Here is a 21,605-nt window from a genome sequence, read left to right on the forward strand (position 1 = left end):
TAGTGATGTTTGGTAGCCTTGGGCATGTTCACGAGCTGACTGTTATGATTTACAGGCTTTTCAAAAAAGGAGCTAGACAGCTGGCAAACTTTAGTTCCACCTCAGCTACAACAGGTTGCCTGGTTGTGTGGCACAGTCTGTATTTTCTCTACCCATAACTGTTGAAGAATGTTTGAATCCTGTTTGCTTGAATGTGGTTGGTGGATTTAAATAGAGAGAAACATCTAAAATGTGTGTCTGTGAATATTTCATGGGGTGTATCAGAAGTTTTAGCGTGGGTTGAAATTGTTCTTGCACCTCTATGCAGATGCCCACCTAAACACACACACACTTGCAGAACAGAGGACCGGTTCTCAGGCTCTATAGTAATTTGGGGTCAGAGTTTGGGCCCCCTCGTCAATCAGCAGGTCATTAGAGCTCTTTAATGACCCCCTCCTCCTTTCCTTCATTTTCTCCTCTGCTTTCCTCTACCTCCTCCCCCCTCATCTCTCCGTCCCCTCGCTGCATGATATCCTCCGAACCTTCTCGTCTTCCACCCCTCCTCCTCTTTCTACTCTCAAGCCCCCCATTTGATTCATCTGTGATTTTATTCTCTGTCTTCTTACTAAAGTTTAGTCCACATATCTGTTCTCCTACATTACCCTTGGCTCTCCTCTCCTTCCTACTTTCTTTCTCCTCCCCCCGTTTCCATATCTCCTCCAGGGGAAGTGAACTGGCTCGGGGTGTAAGTCTGCACTATTTCACATGTCCAAGCCTTCAATTCTCTGCATTCCCTCAGATAACAAAAAACCCCTGAGTCTTCTATCCCTCCTTGCTTTTCTGTTTTTCTTCCGTCCTTCTGACTTCCTTCTTTCTCTCTTTACCTTCTCCCTACTCCTTTATTCAAATTCTCCCTCTGTTCTTTCCCCTCGCAACTTCTTTCTCCTGCCTTACTCTATCATTCCTCTCTGACAATGAATGATTTACCGATCAGATCTATCCATTAAGCTTCTGTCAGACTGAGAGGTCTTCATCATCTGTCAAATGACATCACACACCAAGTGACCTCCAAAAACTCAACACCCAAAATGCTCCATTTAGCATAAATGTGAAATGTGCACAAGCAATAATCAGATTTTTTCCCCCTCAGTGTTTTATTTCTTGATTTAAGTGGTTTTAGATTATTCTACAAAATGTACTTGATTATGAATGAATGGTTGTCAGGTGGTGGGTGATCTAATACACACAAACTGACTTGACGCAAGCGTGAGACCATTGTGCTACATGGAAAACAGCTTGATTTCTCCAAATAACCTGGTTTCTTGTGTGCATTTGTTCTTCGGCCAGCTTTCCATGCTGCTGCTGGTGATCTCAAATGTACTCTTTTATATCTCCTTCCAATTTTAGAGAATTTTTTCAGACTTTTTGTTGTGCCTGGAAGTTCAGTCCAGTGAGCTAGGGAATTAAGTTTATGTTGAATAAATCTGCACCTCAAGATTTACGCCCAATGCCAATGCTCAGTGCCAGGAAGTGGTGCAACCTTTATGTAGTAAGGCAGAAAGGGAGTTTTTGGAGGTCAGGGTGCTGGATGGACATGCAGTGCTACAGGCTTTCATGAGGGACACCACGATGTTAAACTTATCTTAACCACATATTTTGGTGCCTAATCCAAACTGTATTGAGTCATAGTTTATTTTCCATAACCACAATCTTTTCATATCCCACACTGTAGTTGCCATGTACCAATACATAAAAAGCTGGCGTTACACATTAAAAAACGCTATCATTGAACTTATAACCTAGGGTTTTGCAGAATAAGCCAATATTAACATTCCTATCTGGCGATAGGGTTGGCTAGTAACATGTAACAGTAATCCTCTGGGCTTGATATGCAACAAATGGGCTATTTTTGCCCTGGTCTGTTCCTCCTAGGCTGCAATAGCAGGATTAGAGCGATGGCTAAAGACGGCAAGATCCACATGGAAGCCAATAGAAATACCTGTCTGGAAATTTCATTTCAGGGCACATTTAGCACATAATGGACTTCAGTAAACAGCAATAGTGCAGCAATTGAGTGCCAAGTTTCTCGTCTGCTACAGCAAATAAGCTGGTCTGAACATTGTGGTGTACGTGCTTTATGATATATGCAGCATAATCATTCATAATCATAGTCATTTCCAATTCACGGAACATTTTCAGTGTTACCAACTGTGTGTCCATTGCTTAAAACTTATTAATTATGTTATAAATCAGTTTGCACAGAGAACATTACAAGCTGTGGACTGGATAATATATTAATGTTTTCTTCTCGTTTATGTTGCTGCTGCCGCCTCCCAATTAACTCCATAACTTTCTCAGCAATTATAAAGATGGAGTATAAAAAAAACACCAGTGTAAGTGTGTGTTGGTGTGTGCTGAATAAGCACTGTTTGTATTCTAAAAGCCTCCCTCCCGTCTCCACGGCATGTGGAAGTAATATCAGACCAAATGTGTTCCTCATTAAAGCAGCGGCAGCAGCGCGTATGAACATGGTCAGGATACACAGACAAATTAGCCCATTTCCCCCAGCACACACACTTCAACACACACACTTTCATGCATGCACACACACATTCACGCATGGACCCCGAAACACATGTAAGCACATTCACGTTTTTATGAGCACGTGCTTGCTCAATACACACACAGCAGAAAAGCTAAATAATCACCATTTTAACTGAGTGTTACTTAGTGTTCTGTGTTTCCTTATAGCAGACAAATGAATGATGCTAGGCTGCAGAAATGTGTGACTGAATGTGTGGGAATGCGCTGCATATTATGTTGATGTTTGTGCATGCATGTGTGTGGGTGTTTATGAGCATGTGTGCATAAGTATGGGATCATGTAGAGCCAGGCACAGAGGACTGGGTGTAAGAAAGATTTAGAGAATCACACTGCTTTAGCTCTGCTTATTTCCCTGTTTGGTGTGTGTGTGTGTGTGTGTTAGTGTGTGTTTTTAAACGGAAGGGTTTGGCTTCCGGCGTCCTGATTGGACAAAGTCTCAGGAAAACCCCCTCTAGTCTCAGTCTCATTCACTGTTGTCACACTTGTTCATAAACCTGCTAACAAATATCACATGATTTGTACTTTTGTGGACAGAATGTACAGTGAGTGAATTTCTGTGTGTGTGTGTGTGTGTGTGTGTGTGTGTGTGTGTGTGTGTGTGTGTGTGCGCGTGTGTGTGTGCGTGCGTGTGTAAGAGAAAGAAAGAGAGATAAAAAGAGAAAGAGAGAGAGAGATGACAGTTTCAAGATTTATAACTTTTATTAACTGTTTATAAAAGCTGGAATCTGAGTGACACTTGTTAAACGTCTGCGGTATGGTTCCATTTTATGGTTTTCATATAAAACGTAGATATTTTGGCAGATTTGTTGAGGCAGTTGTGCACATACCATATATGCGCTTTCATATCATTAAACATGGCACCATCTCAAACACCCACACACACTCACTGTTTGTCCTGTCACATCCACTGTTGAACCTGGTTCTGACCTACTCAGTGTGAGGGATGTTTGTTTGGACATTTTGTGATTAATGGTGATAGGCGAAAGCTTGGGTGGACTGTGTGTGTGTGTGTGTGTGTGTGTGTGTGTGTTTGTCAGAACATTTATGATCTGGGTGAAATGTATTCTTGGCCAGAGGTGCTTAAACATAAAGACAGAAAATATAAGTGACTGGTTTAATGTCCATTTAAGGTCTTGTGTCTATCCAATTTTGGGGAAAAACTGTGAAAACAGTGAAACTGAAGAGTAAGGGTTAGGCTATATTTTTGATTTTCGTTAATATGGGAACGATCACTTACATTTGCAGACAGTCTTCCCTGGAAGTTATTCATAGTGTTGGACTTGGATGCTCACGTGAAAAATTACAGAAATACTTGTGTCAAGAATGAAAAAGAGATCTAGAGAGAGAAGTTTAAACCTTGGCTCTTTTTTATAGCCATACAGCTGACCGGTCACAATGTGTAGTTAGTCCCGGAAAAACGTTACAGAAATTGAATTACATTGCGACATCAGAAAGGCGTGTGGGGCGGGCGTTTCAAAAGCTATTCTGCTGTCTGACTAGCAGTTGTGGCAGAGTACAACAGCCCCTTAATGGGAGTCAACGAACTACAAATGGTAATGTCAATTAAATTTAATATTAGAGAATGATTTTTTTTTTATTGCGCATAAACAGAGAAAAATAAACATAATCAATCAGAGAAAATCATGGAAAGGTCAACTTTCACATCTGGCTGAGAGCAAGGCAACAGCTACAATAAGAAAGTGAACCGATACCTACTGAATTAACCACAAAGTGCTGATTCTATTGTAGTTGTTCAAAGAAGCTTACAAAGCTTTAATTGTCATGGTTATTACTCTTCAGCCTGTGAAAATGCTGTGTAATGTCCTCTGTGGATCTGAAGGGAGCTTCAAGTCTGAAAAAAATTACCCCCCAAATGATGTCATCAGGTTTATCTTAACTTTGGCTTAGAGGCTACACTCACAATAGAAAGCCTTCAAACTGGTGGCGTTTAGTTTTGAAAAAGAAAAAAAGAAAAAAAAGTGGGTTTTTACTGGACATGTGTGAAAGTGTACGAAAAGATACTGTTCATTTCATTATGGAAAATTAAGGGTCTAATTGCATGATCCATTTAAGCAGCAGGACATCTCTGTCTCTTGTTAGTCCACATTAGTACCACATTAATGCAAATCAGCTCAATACTGTGGCAGGGTTTCCTACACAGTCATTTATCGGTGGTTGGCTGCCAAAATTGACCGGATCAACTGATCATTTATCTAACTTCAACTTTGATGATGGATGTACATATCTTTTGATGAGTTTTGCCTGTGCGAACCACAATAACATTCAAATTCAGAGAGGGTGCACAGAATAAATTATTTTAAAAAAAAAAGGGGGACACATAAACCTCTCTTGTCAGCTATCTGACCGCCACTCATAGATCCAGATTCTGTGGGAAACATTGTGCTGTATGGGTAATAAAAGGCTTTCATCAATTGTCAATCTGATTTTCACAGGTTGGACAGTAACGCACACATTCAACTCTTTCCATGAAGCTGCTTAGTGTCTACTCATCAGCGGGAAACATGATTTAATACAAAGTCCCGAATGTTTCTCTTTTCATTATCGTCCTCTACAGTTGTGTTCCACAGACCTACAGAGTCTAAAGAAGTTGATACTGGAAAAACTCCCAGCTCCATTCCACTGAGCTGACTTTAGTTTGCAAATGTAGAATTAACTCTTTAAAAATGATAGCTAAAGCATATGTGAGTATTGATCTTATTTGGATTGGGGTTATAACAATGGGATGTGTAGGCAGAGTAAAGGGGTTTGGGAAAAGAGAGCACTGTGTCGCCCCTCTGAGAGTGCTCTGTCCTATATGTACAAACCTACACACACACACGCACACACAGTTAGTAGGGGGCTAATGGGGAGAGCAGGAGCTCTGGGGTCTACATTCAGTCTGCTTGGTTTCCTACATTTAATCACATTTGGGAAACAGGCCCAAATCCCCCTTTCCTTCCTCCAATCTCAGTCTCTCTCTCTTTCTATATCTTTTGCTTTTCTGCCCCTCTCCTCTTTCACCTCCCTCTGTTCTGACTCATATACTGTATTCACTATCAGGAAAAGCTGGTTAACATCTTCTTGGTCTTATTTTTACTCTATTCTTTCTGCTTTCCAAAACAATTTTCCTTGCCTCTATCACTTGCTATTTTCTTCTTTCCCTTTGAATAATTTTCTGCCTCAACTACCTAATCTGATTTTTACTTAACCCTTTCTCGCTTTCTGTCCAAAGTGTGGTTTGTGTCATCTGGTTTGTGAGTGTTTTACACAGACCACCTCTGCACCCCTTTGGACAGCCTTTTGTATGAAATACAATGCTTAACTCATAGCAGTGATACCTTACCCTGCTTTCTGCTATGGCCTCCTTGTGTCTGTATAGAGGAAGTGTATGTGTGTGTGTTTGTGTTTGTGTTAGTGTGTGTGTGTATGTGTGTGCCTTTGTGTTTTTATGTGCGTGTGAACAAATCCCAGAGGCTTTGAGTTATATACTTTATGGACACTGTTTAAAAAGACAGACTGTATAGACAAGTTTGCAGGCAAAACAAACAGAAAGCAAGATCTGGGAGATATGACGGAGCTCAATAATTGTCAATGAGTAAAAGAGTGGCGGTGACAGGTTTTATAGGCGCGTCTGGCCGAGTGAGTTAATGATCGAACAGATGCTGGAGTCTCTCTCGCTCTCGGTCTCCCTTTCTATCTAACGAGACAGGAGCACTCAGCCCAGACTAATGCCGCCTTTCTCCTTCTCCTTTTGTCTTCCCTTCTTCTTTTTATGAGTCTGTTAGCCGCTTAATTAGTGGCTAAAGAGAAAGAGAGTGTGAGGGAGGGAGGACAAGAAAGAGAGCGAGATCACTGTGATCATTAACTGACAGACGAGAGCTATTAAACTTGTCGCCGCTCCACCCTCTCCTTTCCTGTCCCCGTCCTATCGTCCATCCTTTCGCACATGTTCTTCCTCTGTGTCACTGTGACGTTCACTATGTTTATATTCACACAAGGAACCACGTTATTGAAATATTCGAGTTAAGGCACGGAATTGGTTATTTTGCAACAATCTGGTTTCTGTAAAAACCCACTTTGATATGCAGCTGCTCAGTTGTTTTAAACAAAAGTGACACAAGTTTATGAAGTGATATACAATACTGCAGGCTTTTTTTCTGTTAAGCATGATGTCGAGTCGTTCTTGATCAGACGTACAGCTGGTTTAAGTAATGATTGTTTTTTTTTTTTTAATCCTAACTACATGCTGTCACAGCTACACACTCCCAGTTTAGGGACTTTTCTTTTTCTAAAAACATGTGCACTATGATTTGGTGATTGAATGATTATGTCGGCTATTGGCGATTGTCTGAGTATCACTGGTTGGGGTTTTTTGGATGAATTTTTCATTTTATTTCGTTAATTTAATGGTCTGCCATGGAAGAACAGTCAGAGCTGAACAGGCAAAACGGCATGTAGAGCCAGCATATTTTAACATCTGACTCAGTGAAATAGGTTTTATTTAAACCAAACCAGACATGGTGATTGTTGGAACACTGAAAAGACATACCAATATGGTTTTAATGTGTCCCACAGATACACACCTGCATTAATATAAAGTCTATTTACATTGGTTTGGCACTGCTTAGAAATTTTTAACATACTGCAGGACCCTAAAATGCACTCTTATGTAAACCAAGTGGCACACTTCGAGGCTGAGAAATGAAGCCAATGCAGAAGTCCCAAAAACTGCTGTTAATTGTGTGGCCACTTGAGGCTGGCTTCAAAACAGAGTCAGTCCCCACAGACCTCCATGTTAAAATGCCCAACTTTACAGCAAAAATAAACGTGTTTACAGCCTGGTACAAAGAGTTTTGTTTGGTTACATTTTTTCAAGTCACCTGTTCACATTTCATTGAGGCCCAAAGACCCAAAGTAAGGCCAAAAGTTGCTATAGTCTGTAAGTCAAAATCACCCTTCGCTCCTCCACAGCTCCACCCAATCGTCCAAATATGGTCACTTCTGGCTCCAAAAAATCCAAATCCAAGTACATAAACCAGTGGGTAACATCACAGTAGCTACCACCATTATTAATACAGTTTATGGTACAAACATTGTTTAACACCTGGATGAGCCCTGTGTACAGGCAAAGCATGGGGTTTTTCCATCAGGAATGAAGGTAGGGCAAACAGATTAAGAAAAGGTTTTAGAAAAACATAACAATAACCTATTAAGTGCACTGTTTATTGTCTCTTGAGCTTCTTGTTATCATTCAAGAGACTCTAATTCATTCCAATATGCAGAAATCTACAGTATGCTGTGACACAAAGACATGCAGATACATAAAATCCTAAATTTCACCAGTCGCCTCATTTTTCACATACATAATTTAATTATTCACAGCGTAAGTCATTTTGGCAATGCTTTGAAACACTGCGAAATGAATGACCTCTTTCAGTTTATAGCAGTTAATTTGTCCTGTACATGTTACTACAGTCACTGAGTCATATGACAGCTCGACATGAATATAATTGGGCTAAAGTTGCTCCACGGGTTGCCATCTGAGTCAGGCTGATTATGGCTGGGGAGCGTTGGGGCACTTGACTGTATTCTGGCACTGGGAGATGAAATGGGAGCCAGCTTTGACTCACATGTGCCTGCCAGATCTGGGTAGGGTTTGGGGATGTGGAATTGGAAAAATCTGGGTTGAGAATTGTCTCAGGTTAGCAGGGCTCGTTCTTGCTTTGGGTGCAGTCTTGGCATTAAAGATCAGATCAGTGTACGCTGTGGGGAGTCTATGCAATGTGAGCATGCCATTCATCAAAAGCAAGCTTGTGAATGGATAGCTGCGACACTGAAACAAAAATAATCTGGCGTCACTCTTGTTTTTAATATAAGGTGGGTTTTGTTAAAAGTACAGGCACAAGGGGGGCTGTGTGTTGGCTGCAGGTGGGTCTAAAGTAGTGCTGAGAACTGGATTTACTAATGAGCCCAACAAAGTATGTCATAGGAGACTATGGTCAGAGTTTAAAAACCTAGACGAAAAGCAAGTACATAAAAGTGATTTAGGAGTAAATTGTTTTGGGGAAACTCCGCTCTCATGATCCAGTCTGCTCCATTCAGTCTTTCTCCATCCTTCATCCTCTCATCTCTTTCTCCCCCTACTTTTCCGCTCTGCAGGATACCAATTGGCCAGACCACCTGTTGCTGTTGGCGACGGGGCCCTGACAAGAGAATGTGATTGGACGGCAAGGTCGTTAACCTCCGCATACAGAGAGAGGTGAACCCTGGCAGGAGGGGTGATGAGGACACACATCGTCTTAATGAACACGCACACATACACACATACACCCCCACTGACACTCACAAATACCCCTACAGACCAAAATTATACACACCCCACGGACACACAGACAAACACATTTAAAGGCACTCTCCCCTTTCCCTCCCCCTCCGGTCCCCCTTCCCTCCTCCTCTGAAGAAACGTTTAGTAAAACAGCGATCGGCTCTATTGAGGACCAGTCTCTTTTCTCCTCATCTCTTTGTCCGCAGCTGATTGGCAATTTGTCTGGAGATGAATTAGTTAGCTGGTTTCACAGGAGAAGCTGAAAGGAATAAAGGCCTAAAAGCCAAAGAATTAGAGAGCTAGTTAAGAGAGAGGAAGAAGGGCCGAAAGAAGAGGGGGAGTTAAAGAAATGCAGAGGCACAGAGTGAACTAGAGGAAGAGTGAAAAGAGTGAAAGAGAGTGCTGATTGAAATGGTGGATATGGCAGTCTAAAGGTTTAAAGCATGGACGGAGTGCCTCAGGCAATTAAAACGGCTCGCCGCTCCTCTGGTCCTATTGTCACAGGTGGAGGGCTTCTGCATACCTCAGAGCTCTAATGATGTTTTCTGTGGAGCCGTGGGGCTCACTTTCACTGTGGCTGAAGGCAAGTGCTTTAATCTAAAAGCTCTGCAGCAAATTATTTAGGGACCTCTTGAAGTTGTAACATGTCAGAGCTAAAAAAAATGATTGTCAAAAGTACAGGCTGACAACTTAAGATTCAAGATCTGGGTTGGCCCAAAAGTTGATGTTAAAGCTTCACCTGCAACAAATGATTAAATAATAAAACTAAGACAATGTAATGTAACATTTAGATAATGTCCAATATTAGAGGCACACTTTTTTTAATATTTATCCCTGGCATAAGGCTGGAGTGTGTTGTGCGTTCAGTTGTGTGTTTGTGTGTGTGTGAGAGTGTGTATATCTGTGTGTCCGCACCTAATCTTGCAAAGTACTGGACCAATCAGCCTATTTTTTTTCTGTCCACATTTATGACCATAAGCTCAAGTATCTCTCTTGGTTGCAATAATTCACAATTGTAAAAAAAAATGGTTTTTAGACTTTTTTTTTTACCATCATTGACGACTAACCCTTTACTCATTGAACTGTCCGGAGATGATTAACAAAATCAAGTACATATATCAAAAGCAGAGAGCAAAAGGCATTTCTCAAAATCATCTTGGCTAAAATCAAATAGCCTTACTGTCTGTTGCAGGCTGCATTTAGGCCTTCAATGTGGCTCAGAAACTGACTTCCACAGAAAAGTTGAGACACAGCATCTGCAGATTATTTCATTTTGATATGTCATGAACCACTAATGTTGGGCAAGATAGTAGATAAATTATGAACCTTTTTTTCAATTTTCATGGCCATCTAGATTGTAAAGGAGTCAGGAGGGACAATTCCAATGGGTGATGCTGCACCGTATGCAATGTCTAGCGTGGCGTTGGTTAGCTCAGGAGGCCACAGCTGACACACGGTCGCCTGCACTCTGCTGATTGCACTTTTCTGGTTTGATTAAGTTTTTAGGTTGTTGAGGCCTGGTCACACCAACGTCTTCACAAAATATGCAGTACATACTCACGCTGAGGTTACAAAAAGTCTTGCTTGCAGGCATATAAGCATGTGAGTTTACTGTCACAATATGCTGTCTACACACACATGCGTGCGCGCACGCACGCACGCACGCACACACACACACACACACACACACACACACACACACACACACACTTCCGTTGGGATGTCCCCTATTCTGTTATTCTGGCAGAGTTGACAATATAAACCCTCCTAAAAGACAATGGCTCTTCCTGAAAGGCTGTATTTTATATCCTCTGTCTCAGTTTCACTCCCATACACTCTCACACACAGACAAAACATGCGTGCGCGCACATGCTTACACACACACACATGCACACACATACATTTCCGCTGGGATGCCATCTTTCCCCTTGTTTTGTGACAACTGACACTACAAACAATCCGAAGACATAATCGCTGAAAAGCTGGACATTACCTCATGACACACAAACACTCACAGTTGCACGCATAGGCGTATACTGTAACAACATACAGTACTCATGCATCGTCATTCAAGTTTTGATTTTCCTCACGTTTCCTCACGTCCTCACGTAATTTTTCTCTGAGCATTGCCTGTTTTTGAATGGCTACATAATAACTGAAAATGTAAATCATATGCTGTCAGATAGTTTTGTTTCTGTCTTGTTGTAACACACTTAAACAATCAGTCGTCATCCCACTACAAGTGTATGTGTAAGCCTCACTTGTGGAAGCATGGTAGTGTATTCTTTTAGGTGTATGTCACGCTGTCAGTGCTGGGTCTGTTAGGTGTTGAAACTCTAAATACATGTTTCTCCATTATGGAATTTGATTTTTTTTCCCTCCTTTGCTCGGTGTGTCTGTGTCCACATAGTGGTAGTAATTGCATAGGTACATTTTTCAGATGTCTGCCAGTGGACCACCTCATTGGGGCTGTCAGCACATACAAGACCTGAAAATGTACAGGAGGAGTGAAAGAGAAGGGGGAGAAGCAGGAGGAGAGTGAAATTAGATGGGTACAATGTGAGGAGAAGTAGTATGAAGGGTTGGAAAAAGGAAAAGAAAAATGGAGACGTGAGACTGATGACTGAGAGACAGCAGAGGAAGATGGAGGGGGTAGGAAGACAAAAAGACAGGTGGTAAAGGGAGATGAGAGAAAAAGAAAGGTGAAAGGAAAGAAAGAAGAGAGACAAAGGGGTAGGCTAGTTTAATAGAAAAGCACTTCTGTCATCAAGGCTAAAGCCCAAGAAATATCATACACATCCCTCATTATATATGGATTAAGCACAGACACACACACACACACACACACACACACACACACACACACACACACACACACACACACAACCCACACACATGCCCAGATGCACATACTTGAGCACACACTTGCGTCTACACTCATATATGCACACAAAAAAGTGCTCAGCACCCCAGTCAAGTGCACACATGGAAAAGTTCTCATGGTCAAATTACGATGGTATGTCCCTATTTTAGCCAACCTCTGCCCCCTCTGCCTCCGAGGCATATTTCCTAAAAAGTTCCCAGGTCAACTCAGCCCACAGAATTACAGTAAAGGGAATACAAATTCTTGGTACTCTTTTAATCTTAATCAGTATCTGACTCAAATACTCTTGGCTGTTTAGCGCTGTGTGTGAGAGATGCACTTCATTCAGCCTCTAGACTCAAAGTTCAGAGTCCTGATTCACTTGTAGCCTACTAACACTGAACAGAAGAATGCATATACAGTCAGTCAAAACACAGTCAGGCAGAGAAATAGTTGGGCAAGCACCCAGAATCCCACAGAACCAGACGGAGTAGCAGACAGACGAAGCTTTTTCATGTTACTGCCTCCCCAGCGTCAGCTACATTCAAAGGTTGTTGGTGGTACAGAGTGTGTGATTCATTCGCTTCTGTTTGTGTGTTTGCATTTCTTGAGAAAAGATCTGGATCCTCGTCATAACACAGGATTCTTCTTACACCAAATATTATGACCCATGATGTCCCACATAGTTAGCCTCATTTACACAAGACATGGACATTTGTTACATCATTGTCCACACCGTGGCAGAGCAGTTACAAGCTTATTTATCTCATCTAACATGTGAGTCCAGCCCTGATTTCAAGGTGGTTTATCAGTGCAGATTGCTGGATCCAGGTGAATATGGATCAACAAAAATAATTAATTAAAAATAATTCATTTGACATTTTGGAAAATAAGTTTATTTGCTTCGAGTTAGATGAGAAGATAATTTTGATGTCTCTCATTGTCTCTCTCTATCAGTGACTTTCTGGAGTCGCCACTGGTAGCCTGTGGTAGCAGTGAATTGTCGCCAGAGAATACCTGCAGCCAATAAGTAAACAGAATCCTGTGACTCCTTCTTCCCGCCTGACACACATGGACATCCCTAACAGCCGCAGAAAATGTAATTATTGTGGCGAACTGCACATTGCTGGTGCTTGGTGTGTTTTCAGTATTAGAGGTGCTGGACAAAGCCAGGATAGCAGTCTTTCAGCAAAGCTAAGTTAACTGGCTGTCGTTTTATATCATACAGACATAAGTGCTATCAATCTTCTCACCTTTTTCAAACAGCCAGCCCAAATGTTTTTTTTTAGCATCCCCAGTTTAATTTTAGGTAGAATTGACATCATTAAAACCTCTGAAAATTTGATTTTTGCAAATCAGATCCAAATCAAATGTGGAGCTGGTTAAAAGTGCAGTTACTATTGGATTTCTACAGATGCCTCCGGCCGCTCAAATTTTATTTAAAGTGTCTTTCGTGTCACTCGCAACACCACACACAACAACTTAAAACTCAGAGTGACGGATGTGCTGAGCAGAATCCATGCCTCTACTAGCAGCCTGCTATGGAGGACAACACCAGCACCAGTCTGTGGACAGACGAGATGCTAACCATGACTTGACAACATTATTGTTTGGAGGGCAAAATTATGGATTTCTCATGCTTCTTCATTGGAAAGCCATGTCATGTCTATTTACTGACACCTTATTATTACCACAGCAACCAATGCAGAAGGTTTGGTGATGTCTGGACACACAAATCCGATCTGTTCACTTGCAGGTAATAATGCTGACAGTGTGTCTTAAAGATCTGGTAAGAGAAACCAATGATTTGCTTACAGTCTTAACATACCCCAACTCTTGGAAAGAAAACAAATAAGCATATTTCCCAAAATGTCCAAGTATTCCTTTAAGGAAATGTGGTACCACATTGCTGTGCAGTGGGATCAGCAGATAAGCCTGCCAATCACCTTCTTTGCTTTCAGCATGATTTATGGAGTGTGGCACTATTGACCAATTTCAGATTGTATCTTTAAATCATAGTGGGTACAAAGTTCTCTGAGGCTTATGGGTGGCTTCATCCTTTTTGTGTGAGTACGGACCATTTAGTATGTCTCCTGTTGAGGTGGCAGTGTGTAGTGCTACGCTGTATCAGATAAGGTTGTGTTGGAGTTGAGCTTTCAGCCACTCCATCGTTGGTTTAAGGGGTTGCTGGAGTGGTGGCCTATTTCTATGTGACTGTTACACATTCATTGGGGTATTGTGTTGGCCTCACGGTAGGGGCTATGTAGGGTAATACCGGATTTTCACCAACTACAGAAATAGAGCTTATTAGAGGGATAGAACAAATGCTGCTTTCCATTTACCTCAAAAGTCGGAGGTGAGAGCTGGGAATAACGTCAAACTCGTGTTGATTGTGTTCCAGTTAGGCAGAAAAAGAAGATGTTAGCACCACCTTTGTCTTTCAGAGTCAGAAATACTACTTCAGTGGATGTTCCAGTTGAAGTTTTCTACTGGGAAGCTGGAAAGACTTCTCAGTGCAAATGGAACTCACCAAAAGTTGACATATTGTAACTCTTTGGATTTTTGGATGCTGAGTTGCGCAGGGGAAATGTAACTTATTCACTCAGCAAGTGCATGCAAATTTGGAAAACAAGTATCAGCCTAAATGCCCATGAAATCTTAACCCTTTGAAACCTGGATCATCATCAGTTAATTTGTGCTGCATTCAGGTGCCTGTTGCAAGCTTTTTAACCCTTTGAAACCTGAGCAAAATAGTTAGATTTAAAAAATAAAACATGCGTAACAGAGGCAATGACCAACTTGGCAAAAAAGTCCAACAAATTGTGAGAAATTCGTAAAAGGTGACAAGAAAATGACCAGAAAATGTGTTTTTACAAAGGAGGGAGGATTATTATAAAATTTGAAATTATATAGTTATAATTATACATTTGATATTATGTTACAGGAAATGGAAATTAAAATTTTATTTTCATCATTTTTTGGGTCATTGTCTTGTTTGTTTTTTGCTTATTTTTGGAAAATGTTCTTGTTTTTTGGGCCATGTCTTGCTAAGTTGCTCATTGCCTTTTTTCAATCAGTCAATCAGATTTAAAGGTTTAAAGAGTAAAACACATTTAGCAGTTTTAGGCAAAAATGCTGAAAAACCTGTCAACATCTTTCACCTCATTGTGTGTTATGTGTTTGTTTTTTATCTAAGTATGGAGATGGATAATCAATCAGAAAAAATATTAAGCAATACTCAGCATTGTTTTGTGACAGTGTTCAACAAAATGTGGACAGACATAATGTCTGAAGTCTAAAACATAGTCAGTCCAAAGTTTGAGAAATGTAGTTCATGCCTCATAAATTAGATTCCTGTATATGTACGAGTGCTCTTGACAGCATGCTTCCAAAGTCAAGTCAAGTCTATTTCATTTATAAAGCCCATTATCACCAAAAAAAACATTTCTCACCCACTCCATCTTCTGAGCTGCAATTTAGCAACAAAGTAAAATGAGGCAAAGTGTTTGTGGACAAAGAGAAAGAAAAGGACAGAAAGCCTGTGTGTTTTCTCTCTTCTCTTCAGTTTGGCCCATGTGTTTCTGTGTGCGTGCCCACAGTGTCTTTGCTGTATGGAGAGCAGTCAGATCAGATAATCTCTTTCACTGGCTCCTCTCCTGTTTCTCACATTATCATCCATTATCCCTCCATCTCTCCTCTCCTCCTTTCAGTCCCTTTGTCATCTCTGGCCGGCTCCCCCCTTCTGTCTGCCCGTCTGACTCCCTTGCTAAGAAAAACTCTCACATTCTGCTGCACAATAATATCTCCCATGTGCACTCATTCTCTGTCTCGCTTTATATGTGCACCTTTTTACTACCTTGCTTTGTTTCTGTCTCTCGCTTACACACACACACACACGCGCGCGCGCACACACATGCAAACACATGCGCACATAAACTCCTTCTCTGTCCGTCTTGCTTCTCCGTAGGAAACAATGCACAGGAATGGGTGTGCGGGGCGTGGAGGGAGGTACAGTTGCTTTTCAGAGATGTCAGGGACATCCTGTTACACACACACACAGACACACACAAAGAGGATGTTGGCTGGACAATGGATAGGTCTCAGGAGTGTTAGTGTGGAAAGGGGCCCTTCCATACCTTGCTTTCCACTCCCTTCACAATATTCCCTGCGCAGTAGTTAACGCATTTCTTTCCAGGCTGCTGGACAGTATAATAAGTTGTAAAAGTAGTATTTTGATAACACCAGTTCAACTAGATAATATATTTAAATGACTGTAATGTGCCTTAAGGTCTGTCTGACCTCAATTAAAGCGACACAGAAGGAGACATCTTCTACCCACTAGTATGTGCGGGTGTGTGTGTGAATACAGGGCAGGTGTGTGAGTGTTTGAATGAGTCTTTGTGTGCTGTGCGTGGGGAAGCAAAGCAGAGACAGAGTCAGAAGTGCAACCATGGGGTGAAGAGTTCAGAAAGGGAACAAAAAAAGCACAGGGGGAAATAAAAGAGAAAAATACAGAGAAACAGAATAAATGCCTCTGAATATTTCCAGTTAACTAGTTTGTACAATGCATCATCCAAACACCCACTGTAGCAAAGCCATTCATAAATTTTAGAAACTGGAAAGTCAAAAGTTCAGCAAAAAAGTCTTTGAAGAATTTCAGAGATTGCATTATTAAAAGGGAAAGAGTTGCTAACAAGGGAACAGAGAGTCTCATATCAGAATAACTGCAACATTTAATCGATAAGTTGAAAAGGCAATCAAAATTAAATAAATCTTTTAACTCATATGTCAAGCAAAAAGAGCCAAACATTTGCAGGTTACATCTTCTAAATTATGCAGATTTTTAAGGTTTTCTCTGTCATGCTGCAAGCTGTTCTGATGCGCTGTTGTACAAATACCTTTGGAAAGTAATGCACAACTATTTGTATATAACGCAGAATCATAAGCCAGTAATTTGTCTTGAACCCACATAATCAGGAAAGCTGTAATATTGTTACCAATGTGCTGACAGGAGTCTAGAAGGAAGTCGTTTTAGAATGAAAGTCTGAATAAGTAAGCAGGTTGGGTTGGATGAGTCAGAAAAGCACAGGACTTTCCACTTGGACACTGGTGGTTGGAACCGTGTGATGTTTATTTTCCTAAACCTAGCTTACGAACTTTACTAAGCTGAACCTAACCTACGTAACTCTAGCTTAAGCACATTCCTTACTGTTGAGTACGTAATGTCATTTGTGGGGTGCTAATATGCTAGACATGTTTGAACTGTTGAATGAAGATATGTTGCATGCTGCTCTGATAATGAATAAAGTACTTTGAGTTTTGGACTTTTGGCCTGGCAAAACAAGTAATGTGTCATTTTGTGCTGAAATGTAATGTGAACTTTTGCCACAACTTTTTTTTTACATAGACTAAACACTTAATGCATTGATAAAGTAATCTGATATTTAAATAATTCTTAGTTGCTGTCCTACTCTGAACATCAAGAACTATCAAAGAAGTTTTTCCTCAAACCCATTCAGAAGCTCAGTTGCGAACAAGAGCTGTTTTCTCATAAAAAGTTTGGACAATATCCAGAGAATCAGGTTCAGACACTGTGCGGAGTTCCCCTTTTACACATTTAGCACACAAGAGGATATTGTCTGTGTCAGAAGCGTTCTCACCTACTAGAAATACTCTGTTAGGTTTAGGTGAGGGGTGGCGCCTGGGTAGAGCGTGCAGGAGGCGGGACACGGATTACTCTGCAGTCACATAGCTTTTTAGTGATTTGGTCAACTGAGTCTCTTACTGTTCTTTAAATCTATCTGACAAGTTCAGCTTCGGCTCTTAACAACTGAAGCTTCTGAATCTCATCTCTCCAGTTAGACAATTTCGTTGTGTCTTTGTTCAGTGTCTTTGTGTATATGATCCTTCTTCTCCACCCTTGAATGTTTGCTTTTTTCGGGATTTGCACAAGCTGTATAATAAAAATGTCATCAACAGACTCACGGTGACTTCTTAAGACAATGATTCGCACTATTTACACATGGGCTTAGTTCGTTTAATGTCCAATACAACCAATTCAGATATTTGTGTTCCTCTGTGTAAAGTTATGTTAAAGTATGTTTGCAGTGTGGTAGTAAGGTGGTGGTAATAACAATCAGCAATATAGAATTAGCACACCTTCGCATTTTTACGTATGGTACAACAGGCTAATGATTTTAGAGTTAATTGTTTGCTTGTTTATTCTAGAAAGAAATACTTTGCTCACACACTCTCTCCATTCTGACTGTCAGAAAAGGGCTTGTTTATATCTCAAAGTGCACTTTTTTTAAGCACACAGCAGCTTTAAGAATGACCAGCTGCCATCTAAGGATATACATATGATTGAAAAAAAGGGGCGAGAGTCCAAAGAATAGAAGGGCAGGTGATGGACTTTCGCACACAGTTGCACATATGACGTTCAATTTCTTTGTTTCTTGTTCAAAATTTATTTTCACTCTGCAGTCACAATACACCACAGGCTGTGTTTTTTTTCCCATAGTTCTCAATCTGGCCTTGTGTTTGCTTGATGCACCGAGATAAGAGTTTAAACTCGGGGTTAGAGTCGTCCCAGTGCGTAATGACCAAAACACATGATTATGAGGTTTTGTTGGCTTTATTCAAAACTTCCGCCGTGTGCAAGGGTGCGACATGGAGATGAATGGAGCCACAGAGCGAGAGATGAGGAGAAAAGAAGGGGGAGGAGCGATAGAGAGAGAAGGAGCAGTGCCAGGTGCTATTGTCCTGTCTGTCAGTTGCTGGAGGGGAAGAACAAAGAAAACTGGTGGGCTGTGGCGTATCGCATGTCTGTCTCACTCTCTCAGACTCTTTGCTCTGTTATTCACTCACACACTCACTATATTCACTCCCGGAGATGTTTGTCTCCTTTGCATTTGTCCTGCCCCCACACCCCCTGCTATCTTTGTCATTCTTAGTCTTTAACCCTAACCATCTCTCCTTCTACTTCCCTTGTTTACCCCCTCCAGATCCAGATCCAAACTCCGTCTTCAGAAGCAGGTGGGGATGGAGCAGGTGGAGGGCAGGCCCATAGGTGCAGGATAAACATAATGGCATTAGGAGGAGGAGGAGACCCCCGACTACCCCCCAGGTAAGGAGGTCACTGCAAGGCCAGAACACCCCACACCTGTCCCTTGGCGCCAGGGAGGGGTGGATAGATAGGAATGAAGGGAGCGACACACCTGTCCCCTGAGGAACTCGGGAGGGACGAGTTGAAAAGAGTAGGGGCATAGACGGGAGGGAAACACACTTGTCCCCCTGACCTTTTAAGAGATGGGGAAGTGTATGTGTGCCTTTTTGTAATGGTGGAGACGAGGAAAAGAAAATTGACAGCGTATTGGGACATTGTAAGTAAAAAAATAAATAAATAGGACCGTGCCAGGGCAGGGGGTAATATTCCAATAAAAAGGCTAAAGTCGTGATAATAATTTGGATATTTTCTTCAATTTAAAATCTGTAATTTACAAGAAAAAAAAACTCTTACAAGTCTACCCCAAAAAATTGAATACTATTAGAGAATAGAAAGTCTTAAATTTGTTTGAAAAACTCAAAAATCCTCAGAGTTGTAAGTCACAAATTTACCAGAAAAAAACTTGGAAAATGGTATCTAGCCCCATTATTGCCATATTGGTGTTACTAGATCTCCAACTTGGTGATAAGTAGTATTACTAGACCAAATGGCTAATTGATGGCAACGATTTGCATATATTAGTGCACAGTTTAAATAAATTAGGTATTTTATCAAATATATTTAATGTAAATTGTTTTTGTGTATTGCATTTCCCACGAGTCTGGTGTTTCACTGGTCTGGTCTGGTGTTCTTGAACAAGCAAAAAAAGTGCCATGACTTTTGCATTGAGCCACTCTTGTAAAGTGAAGCGATCTAGTTCATTGACAAAGAAACCGCATTTATCCAACTTTTTTTTCTGAAGAAATTGTGATTTTAATCCCAAAGAAGATCCAAGCTTTTATCTGGTAATTTTATTGTTTTTTTCATTGCAATATTACCCCCTTTTTCCTGGCTCCATCTTTTTTGTTTTACTTACCATTTCCCTTATACGCCATCATAAAGAAGTTAATAGTAGATGTGGTACATCACGAAACTGAAGTGCCATGGGACATTTTTGGCAAGATGCTGCTATCATGTAAAACTATTTGAAATACTCCTGAGGGGAAACTTTCTTTTATTTTTTTGCCTGTGTTTTTTCATTGACCGTCCAGCTGCTGCTGCACCATCCCATTGCAAGATGGCCTTCGTCATCCGCAGGCCACCCAACTACACAACATAGAAAGCTTTATACGATGAAATGTTTAGCCAAATGAGTCCATTGTTATGGTAACAAATCAGCACTCGGAGTCATACACTGGACTACTGCTAATTTCCATGACATATCTATGAAATATTCACTGTCTGCTTTCGGAAGTTTGCTGGCTAAATGGCCTCTGGACAGGGCTTATATGAATGGAAATAGTTTGGCTCTACAAATGCCAACTCATACAAAGGTTAAAGGTCTTTTCTTCTCTCCTCTCCTCTCCTCTCCTCTCCTCTCCTCTCCTCTCCTCTCCTTCCATGCAATAGTCTGTAAAAATCTTTGTGGGAGGATTTTCCCCTGTAAAGTTAAGGGAACATTTGTTGCTTCCAGAAACAGTCCAATAAAAACAGACCTCTGCCTCGCTTTCTGTCATCTCTAGCTTTCACTCTCTCACTCACTTTCTTCCCCTAACTCTCTCTCTCTCTCTCTCAGCTCCTCTGTTGATTTTTCAGCTTGTCATCACTTTAAAACAAGGCTGACCATACAGCCTTGTATTCCAAAATGCTGAGATCCAGTGTCTCACAAAAATGTAGACTGTGTTACAAAGATGATAAAGATGAACTAAAATCAGCCAACTTCTCTGAAGATGTGTATTAAGGTCGTGAGTCAAAAGTGGACTTTATAAACTGCGAGCACATTTCTCTGATGAACATTTTTGATGTTGCAGTAACGTAATCAAAGATAATAAGGTGATGTTTTCAACATTTTGGCACTTCATTTTGTTCAATATTGTCATTTTACGTCAATCACCTTTTAATTCCTCTGTGTGTATTGAGAAATGTTACACCCTGTGGAAACTGACATGGTTTAAAGGCCCTAAGAAACAAGCCAACGGTCAACAGTCTTTGCACAGTTGGCTTTTTGTCAGCTGATTCTGTGTGAGAGACAGCAGAGTATGTCGATGAACGAAATCACTCTGATTGTCAGATCAGCTCAGTGAAATTGTTATATACTGTAAGGTAAGATTGTTTTTCTTTTGCCATTGAGCTGTTTAGCAGAAGTGTTTCCTGGTTGTTGTTGTTTTTGTTGCACTGGTGCAATATGCTTTGTTCTTTCAATATTGGATTGTTTTTTAAAGTGCCATCATGATGGTCTTCCGGATTACCTTTTTGAATGACAAATACAGACTACCGCTGCTTGTTGGTGCGAAGAGTTATTTCCTGTCAGGCAGGTGCAGAGCGTAGGTGCTGGTTGACCGCTGGCTGTAGTCTTTGCTGTGTATTCATGTGCAACTTTTTGCTGAGACTGAGGCGACATGAGGCAATGCAACCGTTGGCTTTCATTGCTGGTAATTCTTTGATGTCAGTTTGGTGTGTCTGGACCTTTAGCTCTACAGTGACGAAATCATAAACTCATATGATTCCACGTAAGTACAGACAGGATTTATTTCCTGCTTTGCATATTGCTTGTCATATTTTATGAAGAATGTAATTCTTTGTTTTGCTGTGTCATGTCACCTCCATATTTGATGGAGCAAGAGCTGAAC

General features: G+C 41.0%; 1 long non-coding RNA gene across 1 annotated transcript in view; it reads left to right on the top strand.

The window, feature by feature from the left end:
• The window catches only part of LOC148189345 (uncharacterized), a 75,117-nt gene extending 54,018 nt beyond the window's left edge, over positions 1-21,099 (top strand). The window contains exons 2-4 of the long non-coding RNA XR_015776717.1: positions 8,743-8,842; positions 18,776-18,897; positions 20,028-21,099. This is a non-coding gene — a long non-coding RNA (uncharacterized LOC148189345). The remainder of the gene's footprint in view (positions 1-8,742; positions 8,843-18,775; positions 18,898-20,027) is intronic.
• The last annotated feature ends 506 nt before the right edge of the window (positions 21,100-21,605 follow it).

Source organism: Plectropomus leopardus, chromosome 6 (genome assembly GCF_026936395.1).
Source record: "Plectropomus leopardus strain MGB_pleo_1.0 chromosome 6, ASM2693639v1, whole genome shotgun sequence".
NCBI lineage: Eukaryota > Metazoa > Chordata > Actinopteri > Perciformes > Serranidae > Plectropomus > Plectropomus leopardus.